Raw genomic sequence first — 13,696 nt, 5'->3', positions numbered from 1 at the left:
ACGTGCAAAAATCACAAGCATTCCTATACACCAATAAAAGACAGAGAGCCAAATCATGAGTGAATTCCCATTCAGCATTGCTAAGAGAATAAAATACCTAGAAATCCAACTTACAAGGGATATGAAGGACCTTTTCAAGGAGAACTACAAACCACTGCTCAAGGAAATAAGAGAGGACACAAACAAATGGAAAAACATTCCATGCTCATGGATAGGAAGAATCAACATCATGAAAATGGCCATACTGTCCAAAGTAATTTATAGATTCAATGCTATCCCCATCAAGCTACTACTGACTTTCTTCACAGAATTGGAAAAAACTATTCAAATTTCATATGGAACCAAAAAAGAGCCCACATAGCCAAGACAATTTTGGGCAAGAAGAACAAAGATGGAGGCATCACACTACCAGACTTCAAACTATACTGCAAGGCTACAATAACTAAAACAGCATGGTACTGGTACCAAAGCAGATATATAGACCCGTGAAACAGAAAAGAGGCCTCAGAAATAACACCACACATCTACAACCATCTGATCTTTGACAAACCTGACACACACAAGCAATGGGGAAAAGATTCCCTATTTAATAAATGATGTTGGGGTAACTGGCTAGCCATATGCAGAAAACTGAAACTGGACCCCTTCCTTACACCTTATACAAAAATCAACTCAAGAGGGATCAGAGACTTAAATGTAAGACCTAGGACCTTTAAAATCCTAGAAGAAAACCTGGGCAATACCATTCAGGACATAGGCATGGGCAGCAACTTCATGTCTAAAGCACCAAAAGCAATGGCAACAAAACCCAAAATTGACAAATGGGATCTAATTAAACTAAAGAACTTCTGCACAGCAAGAGAAACCATCATCCGAGTGAACAGGCAACCTACAGAATGGGAGAAAATTTTTGCAATTTATCCATCTGACTAATGGGTTAATTAGTCCATTAAGGGCTAATATCCTGAATCTACAAAGAACTGAAACAAATTTACAAGAAAAAACCAACCCCATCAAAAAGTGGGCAAAGGATATCAACAGGTATTTCTTAAAAGAAGATATGTATGCAGCTAACAGACATCTGTAGAAATGCTCATCATCACTGGCCATTAGAGAAATGCAAATCAAAACCACAATGAGATACCATCTCATGCTAGTTAGAATGGCAATCTTTAAAAAGTCAGGAAACAACACATGCTGGAGAGGATGTGGAGAAATAGTGACACATTTACAATGTTGGTGGGAGTGGAAATTAGTTCAACCATTGTGGAAGACAGTGTGACAATTCCTCAAGGATCTAGAACTAGAAATACTATTTGACCCTGCAATCTCATTACTGGGTATATACCCAAAGGATTATAAATCATTATACTATAAAGACACATGCACACATATGTTTATTGAGGCACTACTCACAATAGCAAAGACTTGGAACCAACCCAAATTCCCATTAATAATAGACTGGATAAAGTAAATGTGGCACATATACACTATGGAATACTATGCAGCCTTAAAAAAGGATGAGTTCATGTCCTTTGCAGGGACATGGATGAAGCTGGAAACCATCATTCTCAGCAAACTATCACAAGAACAGAAAACCAAACACTGGATGTTCTCACTCATAAGTGGGAGTTGATCAATGAGGACACATGGGCATAGGGAGGGGAACATCACACACTCGGGCCTGTCAGGCGGTGGGGGGCTAAGGAAGGAATAGCATTAGGAGAAATACCTAATGTAGGTGACAGGTTGATGGGTTCAGCAAACCACCATGGCACATGTATACGTAAGTAACAAAACTGCAGGTTCTACACATGTACCCCAGAACTTAAAGTATAATAAAAATGAATGTTTTCTTTTTTAAAGAAAAGGGAGATAAAAAATATGTTAGTTAAAGTCATGCTTCAAAATGACTCTAACATGAGAGAAATTCATTTCTAATTCATGTGAAGTCTGTTGAGGGTATTTCTGATAACTGGGGCCTCTCCCATAAGAAGTGACCCAGAAATCCAAGTTCCTTCAACTTATGGCCCTGCCATTTTTTAACACTTAGTTCTGAGGTCTCCCTGGGCATGGATTTCCAACTTGCAGACTAGAACAATAAACAGGAGGTTCATGTGTGAAAAGCTTCTAATGGACTGTGCATGGAAGCAGGACAATCATTTCTGACTCCATTTCTCTGACCATGGAACTCAGTACTCTGTCTCACAGCCACCCCAACTGCAAGAGACATTGGGACACTATGTCTCCCTCCGTGCCTGAGAAAAGAGGAAATGGGTTTGGTAAGCAGCTGATTAGTCTTTGCCACTATCAGTCTTCATCAGAGGACTATTGGATATATTCGCCAAGATACCATTTGTCAAGCATTTTACTGCAAGGCCTGCTGGAGCCAGGTGGTTGCTACTAATTTAGGAATGAACAAGGGAAAGGGAAACCACACCCACAATTCCTTTGTCTACTGTCCAATTCAGAGTGAATTCTGCCTTTTTGATTGGAAGAAAGTTAATCTTATACACCATAAAATTTATCCACTTTAAGTGTACAATTCAATTATTTTTAAATTTATAGAATTTTACAACCACCATCATATCCAATTTTAGAAGCTTTTCCACCAAAAAGTTCCCTCATGCCCATTTGCACTCAATTTCTACCTCCCTACAATCAGCCCTAGGCAAACTTTTTGCCTCCATAGATTCGCCTTTTTGAACTTTTTATGTGAATGTAATCATAAGATAAAATATGAGCCTTGTGACTGTCTTCTTTCACTCAGCATAATTTTTTAGAGTTTTTCCCATAGCTGTTGTATTTCTCAGTAGTCCCTTCCTTTTGGTTGTTGAATAGTATTCTAATATATGAAACTACCACATTTTTTATTCATTTGTCCATTGATGAGCATTTGGACTGCTGCCAGTACTTTGCAAGTATGAATCATTTTTCGCAGGACTACTCATCTTTGCAATGGTAGTAAGATGCTATTCTTTAGAGAGCTTTGTCCATAAGTCCAAAGGTAGCAGTAGTATTTAGAGTAACGGCATAGTATAATGGAAGAATATTCCTATTTGACTCTCAAATGACTTAGACTTGTGCCTTACTTCTCTTTTCTGAGCTGCCTACCCTTAGAGAATAACCTCACAATTGCTGGTAGCAAGAGCCTAACATGGTATTTGACACAATAGGTGCTCCACAAATGTGAATTCCCACTACATTGCCCACACTCCATTGTCTCACATCCTTCTCTGTAATGAACTCGGAACCTCTTAGTACCCCACAAGACTAGCTAAAATTTCCCATATTCACGTGGGTTCTTTTACCAACATTGTAAGTAAAATAAGGGTGCTTCAGTATGTAGTTTGGGAGAAGCCACTTCCTCTCTGTATCTTTTCCCACTGGTCTGTAAAATAGAGCTTCTGCTCTCTCAGAAGTGTTGGTTAAAAGCACCTATGTTACCTTTAAGATCTCATTTGTTCCTCTCCACAGGAAGAGCAATGATTTGTCTGTTTGACATGCCGAAGAGTCTGATATTCATTGATCCATATTTCTCCAGTGGTCAGGGTTACCACAGTAAGCCACTGCACACAGGTGGCCTCTTCCCTTATGTACCTTTAATTTTGGGTTTTCAGTTTTGACATGGTGAGGCATTTCTGGTTGATAAGGGACTGCTTTGGAGGCCTTGCTTCTCAAGTGAATCCAGATATAACTGTAGAAAAAAAAAATTAGGACGTCCAAAGAGACCACATTCAAGCTACGTTTGTCAAGTTAGGTTTCCTTTTGATAAAGTTGACATTTCAACTTTCTGACTCCTGTGCCTAGTTCTCAATCAGCTTCCATTCTGAGGAGCAGAGGATGGGATTAATTTCCTCAAGTCCAACACATGGAGGCTACTTGTCTCTTTTAGAAAGACAGAGCTGGCAACATATTTAGGCAGACCAACTTTTGGAGCCTATTTTTCCTTTCACATGTGGAAGACTGTCTTTAAGACTAACCATCCAGTAATGTAATATTATTGTCCTATCACTTAACACAAGTTTATCCAATCCCTCTTGGGTTTCCCAAAAGAATTTGTTAGCTTTCTTTCTCTGAAGTAACAAATTACAGTTTGAGCCTGCCTCATATACCACATCAATCACTTGTTCAGTCCCTGGGATTGCTAAATGGTTGATCCGATTGGGCAGTTTTAGCTGTTCAGTCATTTTTTGTGGGGCGTTAAAACAACTGAAGTGGTCTGACTACTTAGACTTAAAATGCCTGACTTAAACCATAATGAAGATGAAAACATCCAATTTAACTGAAAAACAAACAAAGTTATGGAATCTTTTAGATGTGTCCACATGTATGATCAAACACAAACTGTCTTTCAGGTTCTCATTTTCTCTTCTCCTCTCTCTCATCTCTCTTTCTCTCTGTCTTCCCTCATCTGTCTCTTCTCTCTCTCTCTCACCCCCGCTCCTCCGCTTCTTCTCTCCCTCTCCCTCTCCCATTCACTTTCTCCTCCATCTTTCTCTACCTCACTCTTGTTTTTTTCTTTGCATATTTACCTCCCTCCTTGTTTCTGACTCCCTCTTAGAGTTATCAAATATTCATAGTAATGAGGTATAAATTTTTACTAGCCGTGCTTCTTTCTCATTTCACCCAAGATCATAATCTAAGAAAGACTAAAATGAAATGGTTATACTTGTTTCCTTGAGGGTTTAGATGAGTCAGTGAATGAGTTCCTATTGCATAAGAAGAAAGAATTTGATCTTGGCTGAAGGAGTTGAGATGAAAGAAATATCTCAGAGAATACAGCAGGTCCCATTATATTACTAACACAGGACAGGCCTCCATGTGGCCCTTAACAGCATCTAAATCTTTAGAATAACAACTTGGAGGTTGCCCTGTTTATTTACAACCCAACATTATTCTCCTGGCAGCCATCCTTATCCTTCACCGCTCTTCACCTCTAAGTGCTTTTGGCGTGGAGTTTGGACTGAGAACCTCAGAGACTAGTAAATCACTAACTCCATGAAAATCCAAGCTCCAAGAATGATCACTGAAATAAGATAAAAGCTGAACAATTAGGAAGTAGCAGGAGGCACATTAAACTTTTAACAGAGGAAGGTCATCACCTTCTGGGCTATAAGTTAGCCTCTGATATCATGAGGTTGTCCTTTAAGGCTGGAAAATTAAAGGTGCAAGTGCCCTTCTATCACCCCCTAAATTTGCTCATATAAAATGTCACATCAGCACAGAAGACACCCCTGGGCTGTCCTAAAAGGGGTTGATGCCTTGTTAATGACACAGCAACAGTGTTAGGTAAATCTCATGAGCAGCTCTTGAAAGTTGAGATTGTTGGCCATCGTTCAAGTAGACAAAATCTTCATTATGAAGACAATTCTCAAGAACTCCACTTTTGAGATTTACGCTCATCAAAGCATGTTACTCTTAGTTCTGCTGAAAATAACCATATTCACGACATAACAGAGCCCCATCCAAAAGAGAATGAGGGTACATAAATTTCCTTTTAATGTACTTAAAGGAAAAGACACAAAAAGTCTCAATTAAAACACTGTGATATTTGGAAAACACTTTCTATTACACAACAGATTGCCCAGTACATCAAATGTTTTTTTGTGAAATAAGGAACAATTTAATCATGAGACCATTAATGCATTGCAAACTGATTTTGTTTCGGTTCCTTTTGATTTCTGTTAAAATAAACCATTGTCCCACTGTCACAACTCAACGTAAGACACCATGTGGTTTGAATATTTTATTCTGGATTTTACTTTGACCTGAAAAACTAAGTAGAGCATGAAAGGTGGAAAATTATGTAGTAATTTATTAGATTTGGACATTTCATTTTAATGCTTATTGATATCAATCTATTAAGTATAGAAATCTATGTATAATATTGAGAGAATATCATAGCATAAAAAATTGAACATCTTAAATTATACTGTAAGTGCTCAAGAATAATACTTGACCCCAAAATTTATTCACAATCTGCAAGGATTTGATGTCTATGAATATTAAAGTAATTTTGGTCCACATTTTCATTCTTTATAGCTTTATTAGAAAACAGTTTTACTTATTATAATGAGGTCATATAATTATCATCACAGTTTAACTCTGACACAAAATGGTCTTTTTGTTTAACACTTAAATGTGAAAAATTGTATGGTGATGATACGCTAAGTAAAGAACTACCCTGGGACCAGCACTTTGCATTCTTTGTGTTGGACTGGCCACTTTATATAATTTTCTTCTTTAGAGGTATATCAGGGGAGGAAGACACATTGGCTGCCTAGAATATAGTGCATAAAATTGTGCTTATAGTTGGCAGGCCTATCTAATAGAGCACTCACTCTATAGTTCATTCACTTACAGATATAGGCTGACTGCTTGTTCTATATACATATACCTTCATTGTTGGTTTTGAATATGGAAAATTACAGAGAATAACATAATAAACACCCTTATACCCAACATATGCAATTAACAAATATTAACAGCTGAATATGTTTACTTCAGCTCTTTTGATGTAGGTCTTTTTGTTTACTATTTGTTTCTTATTAGAAAATAATAGATTAGTAATAAAGTTTAAGAGCTTGGCTCAATTTACTCTTTCTATCAAAGCTGGCATTGTCTTTCCACCCTTTCACCATGGGATGACCCTCACCAGATGCTGGTGCTACGCTCTTGGACATCCCAGCCCCCAGAACCATAAACCAAATAGATCTCTTTTCTTTATAAATTACCTAGTCTGTGGTATTCTGTTATAGCAGCAGAAATTAATTAAGATAGTATCCTTACTTTGTCACATTTCACTACTTTCATATCCACAGAAAATCTGCCTTATTTTTGGTGTAAATCTTTCCTATACATATTTGTACTCCTTCTCTCCATAGAGATAGAGATAACCAGTCCAATGTATAGGGCTATTTCATCATAATGTATAGGTGCTTCTTACTTTTTACTCATTAGACTTTTTATCTATCAACATCAATATATATAGCTATAGCTCCTTTATTTTAATTATAATCATCTATTTCATTGTAAAATATGCCATAATTTATTTGGCCATTCTTCTATTGATATGTATTTAGATTGTTTCCAGTCTTCACTGTTAAAATCAATGTTCCCTAAAATGTCCCCTTGTGTACATGTGCCAACAGTTTCTCTGGAATATATATCAAGAAAAGTAATTGCTAAATTATCAGATGAGTACATTTTTAATAACACTGTTGTCAAATTGCTTTCCAAAATTTACACTCATCTCAGCACTGGATGAGAGTTCCTATATTTTGATGTATTCACTTTATAATGTTTGATTTTAAACATTTAAAATTTTCAGATTTTAAAATTGTTGCTACTCATTGGTATAAAATTATATTTCATTATTATTTTGACATGCATTTTATTCATTACTAAACTTTCCAAAATTGACTAGCTATTTGACTTCCCTTTTTTCTGAACTGCATCTTTATATATTTTGGCAACTGTTATGAGGACAAGAAGTTTTTATGTGACAAACAGGCTGAGACTATAAACCAAAATTGCAGCAATAAATTGCTATAATTTAAATATGCTTAGATATTTCTGTTAAATTTTAATATGCATATTCTTAAGCTGAATGTTATCAAATGCCTCTTGTAACTCTGTTTATTGTTTGTTTGTATTACCTGTGCTTAACTCTCCCAGAGGAGATATAAAGATTATTTTTCTGTCCACAATAATGGCACTCCAATTCTCATCTGTCCTTCAAGGTCAACAGTTGACTTTTCTGACTCTTCTGGAAAAAAACATCTGTGAGCTCCTGAGTTGGGGTTGAAAAAAAGGCTACATGAGATATGTACTGTCTTTACTTTTTTTTTTTTTTATAAGATGGAGTTTCACTTTTGTTGCCCAGGCTGGAGGGCAGTGGCATGATCTCGGCTCACTGCAACTTCTGCCTCTGGGGTTCAAGGGATTCTCCTGCCTAAGCCTCCTGAGTAGCTGTGATTACAGGCACCTGCCACCATGCTGGGCTAATTTTTTGTATTTTTTTTTTTTTAGTAGACATGGGGTTTCATCATGTTGGTCAGGCTGGTCTTGAACTCCCAACCTCAGGTGATCCACCCGCCTCTGCCTCCCAAAGTGCTGGGATTACAGGCGTGAGCCACCACACCAGGCCTGTCTTTTTCATAATGATAGTTTCTGTACCCATATTCTTAAAGCAAGATGAACCACTTATTTGTTTAGTGTAACATGTGAACTTGAGCATTTACATTTAATCCAACAAAGTAAGCAAGTACCCATCCACAATAACCATTTTTAATTACATTGTCTTTTCTTTATTGACATGTAGGATTTCTATATAGATATTCTAGACATTAATCCATTGTTCTCTATGTGATAAACATCATTTCTCATTCTTGTTTATTGTATCTTTTGTTGTATATATATTACTTACAGCTGTGAATCAATTTACTTTATGTTACATTCTGCTTTTATGTTACTTGTGTAAGATATCATCTCTATTCCAATGTAATGAAGATATTCTTTATATTCTTCAAAAAGTCATAAGGTCTTTAATCAAATAGAACTAGATGTGTGTATCTATTATTTTCACATTTGGATCAGCAGTTATTTCAACACAGTTTATTATTCTTCAGCATATTGTAATGACACTTCTCTCATAAACTGAAATCCCATATAGTTAAAGTCTGTGTGTTTTCTGGTTTTTGGTTTTGAGGTTTTGCTTGTTTGTTACTTTTTGCTTTCTCATTCATCCTTCTGATGTACTTGACCTTTCCTGAGCTAATATCACAGTAGTTTACATTGTATAAGTATATTAATAAGACTTAGTAACTAGTATGGCAGGTGTGCCTTATTCCTCCTTCTTCTTCCTCCTCAAAATTAACCCAGATCTTTTTGGACTTAAATTCTCCTAATTTCTAAGTCATTTTCTCAAATTCCATGAAAAACATGACATTTTTATTAGAATCACATTAAATTTATAGAAACATTTGGGTGAGTTCAAATCCTCATGATGTTGAATTGTCCCACCTCTGACCTAGCACACATCTCCATTTAATCAAGTCTCCTTTCATATGCTTCAAAACTATCTTATACATTTACCCATGTAGAACTTGAATATCTGTTTTCAATTTATTCCTAGGTGTCTTATATGTTTTGTTATATTGCAAATGCTTTTTTCAAAACTTCTATAACATTTTTCAAGTATTTATTGCTTTCACATAGAAATATTATGGAGTTTATATGTAAATTTTATCTTGACTAAACCACTAGACTTTCTTATTATTTTGAATAATTTGTCTAAAGATTCTTTTGTATATTTTTCATGGAAAATCATATCATTTGAAAATTACAATTTTGTCTTTTTCTGTTTAATCTATACATCTCTTATGTCCTTTCCTTCTCTTATTATAATTATTAAAACCACCAACACAACATAAAGTAAATTGATTCACAGCTGTATCAGTGATGACACTGATTTTGAGGAAGACAGATTATATTTCTTTTCATTCCTAGTTCACTAATAGTTTGTTAATCACTTATTATAAAAGGACAGTGAATGTCATTGCATTAATCAAGATGACTTTTTCTTGCAATAATAGAGATGATTATTTTTATCATCATTTGTCTATTAATCTGATTAATACTTAAATATATTCTCTATTGTGGGACAACTGATCTATAGAAAAATAAACACCATTTGATAATGTTGCTGCTGAATTTAATTTGCCTAAAATTCCCTAGGAAGACTGACCCAGAGAAATAGATTTGAGTATTTTAATTTTGCATCTATATTTATAAATGAAATTAGCCTTTGTTTTCTTATTATGCTATCCTTATAAGTTTGGATATCAAGGTTATAAATTACACTACCTTCAAAAATGGATTAAGTAGCTTTACTTCTTTTATCATCTGTTCTCATAGCATGAAGTCAGAATTATCTACAAGTTAAGGAGGCTTGCAAAACTTCCTGGTAGAACTCTTTGGGTTTGGAGCATTTGTGGAGAGAAGGTAAGTGAATGTGAATTGTAATTACCAATTAAATGTTCTAATAGTTATTAACCTATTCGGATTCACTATTTTTTTTCTTACATTAATTTTGGTAAATTTTATTTTAAATAATCCAATATGTCTAAACATAGTCATAAAATTGATCACAATGTTCTCTTTGGACTTGGAGGGTAAAAGAGATGATACCTGTCATTTGACCCCATGTTCCTCATAATATTTTGTTTTACGTTCTTTGTCTTTCACTTGATCAGTTTTCCAGATGTTTGTCTAATTTATTAGTGCTTTCTTTTCTTTGAACTAGTTGTTAGTCTTGTTAATCATCATAACTGCTTCCTATTTCTTTAATTTCTTCTCTTATCTTTTATTATTTCTTCCTTCTGCTATTGTCAGATTCACTGTGTTTTTCTTTATTTGGTTCTGTAGAAAAACTTTGGCTTATTACTTTCAAGCTTCTCATTTTATTTTATTTTATATACATAAATTCACTTGAGTACCGCTAAACTATACTGCTTTATGAACTTTCCTAAGAAATGCTTCAAGTATCTTATAAATTTCAATTTGTCACACATTTTTTGTGATCTCTTGAGTTCTTCTGTAATCAATTATTTAGAAGTTTCTTTTTACATTCTAAACTTATTAGAGTTTTAACTATTGTTTTCTTGTTAGTTTCAATTTTACTACATTATGTAAGCAATTGAGAATTTTATTTTATTAATTATTTGGGATTCATCTAGAATTTCTTTTAGCCTACTGTAAGACTAATTGTTATTGTGTTGTTTTTTGTTTTTGTTTTTAGATGGTCTTGCTTTGTTGCCCAGGCTGTAGTGCAGTGGCATGATCTAGGCTCACTGCAGACTCAATCTCCCAGGCTCAAGCGATCCTCTCACCCCAGCCTCCCAGGTAGCTGAGACTACAAATGCTAGCCACCACATCTGGCTAATTGTATGTTTTTTGTAAAGACAAGGTCTCACTAGGTTGGTCTCAAATCTTGGACTCAAACAATCTTCCTGCTTCAGACTTCAAAAATGCTGGGACCACAAGGTGAGCCACTGCATCCAGCCAACATTAACTTTTATATAGATGTGACATGTGTGCTTGAAGAGAGTGAATTTACTATTTGTTATCTGATTATGTGTGTGTGTATAGTCCATGTATGTGTGTGTTTGTGTGTGTGTGTATGTATAAGTGTGTGTGTATATATATCCTTGAGTATATATAAATATATACATATGTCATGTGTATGTATTATCAAGCTTGTTATTTGGGCTGTTACATAATATTTTAAACTATTCAGTTTTATGAAACGCTATTTTAAAAATGAATTGTTATAACTTAAAACTGATTAAATACCAAAATTGTTTACTTGCAAGAAAAATATATTGAACCAACACTTTATAAAAGCACATTATTAAGTATTAGAGGTAACACAGGAAATATCACACAAGTCCCTGCCATCATCAAGCTTATAATATAGTTGTCTCCTCAGTTAGAAGTCCATAATAGCCTCAAGAAAACTAATGTTAATAATAATGATAATTAAATTTCATTGAGGTATTATATGCCAAATTTTGTTCTTAGCACTTCACTGTTTTAACTCATTTTACCCTCATAAAACTCATGATGTAAATACTATTTTATAGGGGAGAAAACTGAGCTGAAGAAATTGGTTGCTCAAGTACCCTGCTGAAAAGTGGCAGCTCTTCAAACTCAAAATGTGGAATATGAGTTTTTGATCTCAATGACAGATTCTTAACCAAAATTATGAGACAATGGGACATCTCACTGTCCCATAACACCACCCTAGTACAGAATTTTAATTTATAATGATCTTATCATAGTGGTTCTCCCTGTAAGTCATTACAACTAAAGAAAGACTTTCCTTTTCACTAAATTTGCACCATCTCCATATACTTTTCATATACATTAAAAACAGTCACAATTTGATTCACTTTTGAGACTTTAAAAAGTTTGATACACTAGTTGATTCAAATTCATTTTAAATAATCCCTTTATTTAAAAAAGCACAAGAAGCCATACCTTTAGATAAAGAGTATGTATGATCTTCTATGATTATATTTAGGAAGCCCATGTCCTAGGAGGCTGTGAAAGTCTCAGAGTTCAAAGTCATATGGAGAGTCAGAGGTGGAGTTTCCAGATAATCTCTTTGTTCCAGTTAATCTCTTAATCTCCACAGGCTTTCCAGTTAATCTCTTTGTTTGATCTTCCATAAAAGGCAGATGGAGATCTGACACCTCAGCAATATTGAAGATTAGCTTAAATAATGTTTATTAAGTAATATAAGAGTATTATTTCTTCAAAAAGAGGTTAATATAACAAGGATTTTTTTTCCATGGACATTATTTGATTCCACCTTTAGGAACACAGAGCTTCCATCTGGAAATATGTACAAATCCAACAAAATAGAGTCCTAAATAAAGTCATTTAAAATTTGATCTCCTTAAATGTTATAGTCTTCTTAATTCAAATTTGGTTTCTGTTTTCACACATTTTCTTGGGTTTGGCTTTTAGAACAGTGGCTTTCAGAGTGTAGTATGGGGAGCCCTAGACATGTAATGCGGGTACCCTTGGGGCTACCTAAGTACACAGGTCAATAGACAACCCAGCTGCTGCAATCCCAGACCTCCACCTCTTTCTCTCTTCATCCAGAGCAGCTCTGCTTTCATCTGTGATAGACACTGGGCTAAGGAGTAATTGCATGGTAGGAATGGTTCTAAATCCACTGTTTTAGACCATCTAATCAGCTAAAATGTCTGCTTATCTAAGTGTACACCTTTTATCATAAGCCTAAATTGAACAGCTCAGTTGTAAAGCAATAAACTACAATATAGTGTCAAATGTAAAAGGCTTGCTTCTCTGAAAGAAGACCATTTCTTAGGCAATACAGAATAAATGTTATACAGTGCTACATTTATTTATTTATTTGATGACTTACTTAGAGTTTATTGCTTTGAGAGCTGGATTGGAAACATCCTTGATAAATACCCAAGAGTGCCCTAAAGAAATGGTGTAATTCATCCCAAGCTTTTGGTTATTTCTACATCTTCAATTTACTTGGCTTTGGTCCTGACACTTAATACTTCATTCTATTTTTGGCTGACACAAATAATATATAAATACTCATAAACACACACAAGTTATTTTAAATCCACGTTAGACCTGTGAGTCTATTCAACAAAAGCAGGATTTTGTGGCATCCTGCCTTTAAATGCTTTTGTTGTGCCATGTGTTAAATCACTAAGCAGTTAACATTCCTCTAAGATACGTGTTCAGAATCAAATCTCTTTCTGGTAATTGGTGCCAAGGTCAGTTTTGAACAAGAGTGTGGACACCAGTGCTGTGGGTTGAACTTTGGCTCCTTCACTTACTAGCTGTTAAGACTCAGGGAAATTCACTTCAGTGTACCTCGGAGACAATGTTACCTACTTCATAGGGCTGTTGTGAGAGTAAAAAACAAAAATACCTATAACACATGTGGAAAATTATATGCCATATCCTCTGTATGTAGTAACGACTCAATCAACATCATGTTGTGGCACATGATTAGTGTTCTGAATGGTGTTATATGAAACTACTAATTTCTGTAGATTTTCTTTGCTAAGAAAAGGGGCATGATTTGACCTGGAGTAGAACTGAATTTGTGCCACAACAAATTGTGATTTATAGATAC

This window comes from Chlorocebus sabaeus, chromosome 7 (assembly GCF_047675955.1).
Source record: "Chlorocebus sabaeus isolate Y175 chromosome 7, mChlSab1.0.hap1, whole genome shotgun sequence".
Classification (NCBI taxonomy): Eukaryota; Metazoa; Chordata; class Mammalia; order Primates; family Cercopithecidae; genus Chlorocebus; species Chlorocebus sabaeus.
Note: the sequence above shows the minus strand (reverse complement) of the source record.